The sequence below is a fragment of the Danio rerio genome, chromosome 25, assembly GCF_049306965.1.
Source record: "Danio rerio strain Tuebingen ecotype United States chromosome 25, GRCz12tu, whole genome shotgun sequence".
NCBI lineage: Eukaryota > Metazoa > Chordata > Actinopteri > Cypriniformes > Danionidae > Danio > Danio rerio.
Window position 1 is genome coordinate 34453638 of NC_133200.1, and position 4873 is coordinate 34458510.

The window sequence follows — 4873 nt, forward strand, 5'->3', positions numbered from 1 at the left end:
TGAAAGAAATTGTAAAATGTTTGCTTGTAGTTGTGGGCTTGGTGGAGATGGACACAGACTATTCATTCATTCATTCATTCATTCATTCATTTTCTTTTCAGCTCAGTCCCTTTATTAATCTGGGGTTGCCACGGCGGAATAAACCGCCAACGTATCCAGCATATGTTTTTTATGCAGCTAACGCCCTTCCAGCTGCAACCCAACACTGGGGAAACTCCCATACACTCTTTCACACACATACGGCCAATTTAGCTTATTCAATTCACCTATAGGGCATGTCTTTGGACTGCAGGGGAAACCCATGCTAACATGAGGAGAACATGCAAACTCCACACAGAAATGCCAACTGACTCAGCCGGGGCTCGATCCAGCGATCTTCTTTCTGTGAGGCGATTGTGCTACCCACTGCACCACTGTGACGGCCTGACACAGACTATAACATGAATGAAACTCACTACTGAAGATAATGGGAGGTATAAAAAGAACATTAACAGGGCAAAATGGTCTTAAACATTTTCTCTATTCATCCTTTTAATCATTTATTTATAATCTCAAACAATTATTGCTTAATTATAATTATATGACATTAAATTCAGCATGTTTTAGTAGGGGGGAGCGGGGTCAAAAAAAATAAAATAAAGATAAATAAATAAAAGAATGTTTTTAGCAGAAATATATTTTTGCTCTGGTAGTAACCAGAGCAAAAATATATTTCTGCTAAAAACACTATCTTTTATTTATCTTTTATTAACTCACAACAGTGGTCTACCAAATCCAGATGGTATTTGATCTAATGTAGAACAACTCCATCATAACTTTACTTTAAACAAAAGTTGCACATTGTTACTTTTGACACCATAGGCAGGGAAGAAAGTAACACATGGGTGGGTCAAAAGCAGGCCCACACGGAATCTGCTCGTGCAGAATTACGCAGATTTTTATCCCATCATTTATTTCTGTTTATTTAGTCGAGTAAATGTGTGAAAATCTATATTTATTCAGTTATTTAATTAATGACAGTGATATTATTGACTAATATGAAAATGTTCATCTGATTTATTTACAGCACAGTTTGTACAGTAATATTTTTGGTCTTTTAGTAGATATATGAGAGACTTGCTTTGTTTACCAAATAAAGTGAATCTAAATAGATTTGCATTTCGAACATTAAATAAAAGTAAAAAATGTATTACTTTTTATTTCACATATTAAGGAGTTAGTTACGATGCTCCCAAAAAAATTCAGCAGAAATCCACAAATTTTTACCAAAATTCTCTGCAGAAATAGCAAAAAAAGATTCCGTCTGGGCCTAGTAAAAAGTATATTTGCTAGGATTAAACGTGTTTATTTATATCTGACAACGACCTTGTTAATGTTGTTAAAGTTAACTGCAAACAATTGTCGTTTAATGTATTTTTGTTTTTCAGTTATCTAAAAAATAAATAAAAAGAATGAATAGATTTTTGGTGAAGTGGGGTGCAAACAGTGGCGTAGCCCCCCAGCCCCCATTTCCCCCCCCACCCATTCACAGAGTGTGATTTCCGCGTCAATAATCCTTGCAGGGGGGCCCCCATATTTCGTTATTTCCGTGTGATCTGTGATCCAACCCCCCTGCCACAACCACCCACAACCACCCCAAGTCCCCCCCCAAAAAAAATTGAGTATGATTTTGTGGGGTGGGGGGTGGGAAGGTGAGTGGGGGGGTGGTCGGCAGTCAATAATCCTTGCAGGGGGGGCCCCTGCATTTTGCGCTACGCCACTGGGTGCAAATACCACTTTTTGGCCTTAAGAGAATTTTGAATCACATTCAAGTAGGCCTGTTATAACAAAGTATAGTATTTCTGATAATTTTCTTTATAATTTGAGTTATGAATTACTGTATCGCAATACTACAGTACTTGTGGAACTTCAGCTGGTATAGTATCCTAAGATTAAATAATGGTATCATGACAACTCTACTGTCTGCTTAATATATGCTGATACTGCTCCTTCAACAGACATTTAACTCACTATGAGAAACTTTGCAAGTACATGTCAACTTACACTAATCCTAGCCCCAACCTAACCGTACTTCTAATAATCTAATGAGAATTAGTTGGCATGTAGATGCAATGTAGCTTAAATTAAACAAACGGACCATCAAGTGTGACCAATATCTCCTTTTTAGATGGCTGAATTAATCCAAAACACTTAAAATTTCAGCGTACAGCGTTACTATTCAGACGGTGAAGTCGAGGTGAACTTCTCAAAGGTGTCTGAAAGAGTTTGCTCTCCTAAAAGTTACAGATTTTTTGTGTTGTTTCTCACAGATGGCTCAGCTGGAGAAAACAAGAAGCAAGGACAAACTAAACCAGCGCACAGCCAGCAGAACGCTCTGTCCAAGGGACAAGACACCGTTTGTTTTCCACCGATGTACACAGACCCACTTTTTGACACTAGGTAAGTTTTCACTTCGCCTGCATTTAAATTGCCCCTATCTGTCGCCTCCAGCTCCCTCGGTGTTGATTTGCATAATGGATGAGAGCTTGAAAGGGCCTACTACTACTCTGGTTCTATGTAGAGCACAGTGTCAGACTTTGATGGTGGACAAGAGCAGGTTTAATGTAAGTCAATGCTTTTTTACGTCATTGTGCTTACGTGACATTCGGGCTACATTTAGTGCTCCTTGGTTATGGTTGGCCATTTCAGGATTGAATCTATTTTTATGCTACTTCAGCTTATTCAGAGATAACATTAGGTTACCTGTTTCATTCATACTAGTACTTATTACGAGATTCTGGTACTTATTTCATTGGTCACTAGTAGGGTTGGGCGATGTTGACCAATTTGGCATCGTACAATGTCTAATGTGAAACATTGCGATGGATTGTGTTATCGTCGTCGTAGGCGGGGGGTGGTTGTTAAATATCAGTTATTTTATAACTAATTAATTAATTGTAGCTTAACATTATAACTACCTGACCCACATGGTCTTTGCTTTACCCATAACCAAACCATAAACAAATAAAGTTACAAACAAATTATCACCTGTCAATCACTTTTTTTCCGCGGGACTCTGGCATGAATAGGCAGTGATCTGTGTCGATCTAATGGCTTTTCCCACTGCTGGTGGAGGAGACGAGAGTTCGGTTGGAGTTCACTGTAGTGCATACATTTTCATTGTTTTCACAGCAAAATCCTCACCGCGTGCGCGGATTAAGGAGACGCCAAACGCAGCGCTCAGGAACAGATAAAAATAGTTGTTATGTGAACTTGCAGAAGTAAAAAAGCCCACAATGCTTGCACCGCCTTTGTGCTCTACTTATTGGCTCACTGCTCTAGAACTGAATGGGGATGATTGGTTGATATTAGCCGTTAATCAATGCCTTCTGCCTTCACATTTTCACAGTTGTAGCTCCTGTCATCTGAAGCGCTGAAGATGAGAGAATGAAAATAACACTGACAGATTTACATAAAGTTACTAATAAAGGCACATCTCATTAGTGATCATGTGCTGAATGTTAAGCCACCATTTACACTTTTCCAAGAGTGGATAAAAGACTTCCAGTGGCTTCAAGTCCGCTATGAGAATGACTAAAGCCATTCACTGTAAAGTCTGTGGGATGGGGTTTGCAGGTAACAGCGCTTGCCACTGAATCTACACATTTTAAGCGCGAGAGGTGTTTATTGATTTGTTATGAAACTATAAAAGTATTTTTGAGTGCGTTATTAAATCCTTTAAACTAATAAAAAAATTTATTATAATTTATAAAAAAGTTAAAAATTAGATATTTTAATGTATAAAATAATTTTTGAATAAATGTATGCATAATTGTGCATAAAGAACTGAAGGGTCCCAGTTTAAATCACTGATAGCCCCATCCTAAATGACTCATAGCTCCACCGTAAAAGACTGATTGCTCAGTTCTAAGTGACTGATAGCTCCACCCTAAAAGACTGATAGCCCCGCCCCAAAAGACTAATAGCTATGCCCTAAACGACTCATAGCTCTGCCCCAAAAGACTGTTAGCTCCTACCTAAACTACTGATAGCCCTGCTCTAAATGACTGATAGCTCCACCATAAAAGACTGATAACCCTGCCTTAAATGACTCATAGCTCCACCCTAAATGACTAATAGCCCTGCCCTAAAAGACCCAGCTCCACCCTAAATGACTGATAATCCGCTCTAAATGTCTCATAGCTCCACCCTAAAAGACTGATAGCCCTGCCTTAAATGACTGATAGCCTTGCCCTAAATGAATCATAGCTCCGCCCTAAATGACTGATAGCCCTGCCCTAACTGACTGATAGCCTTGCCCTAAATGAATCATAGCTCCGCCCTAAATGACTGATAGCCCTGCCCTAACTGACTGATAGCCTTGCCCTAAATGACTGATAGCTCCGCCCTAAATGACTGATAGCCCCGCCCCAAAAGACTGATAGCCCTGCCCTAAACGACTCATAGCTTTGCCCCAAAAGACTGTTAGCTCCGCCCTAAAAGACTGATAGCCTTGCTCTAAATGACTGATAGCTCCACCATAAAAGACTGATAACCCTGCCTTAAATGACTGATAGCCCCACCCTAAAAGACTGATAGCCCCGCCCTAAATGACTGATAAATCCACCCTAAATGACTAATAGCCCTGCCCTAAAAGACCCAGCTCCACCCTAAATGACTGATAACCCGCCCTAAATATCTCACAGCTCCACCCTAAAAGACTGATAGCCCTGCCTTAAATGACTGATAGCTCCGCCCTAAATGACTCATAGCTCCACCCAAAATGACTGATAGCTCTGCCCTAAAAGACTGATAGTTCCATCTTAAATGACTGATAGCCCCGCCCTAAATGACTGATAGCTCCACCTAAAATGACTGATAGCTCTGCCCTAAA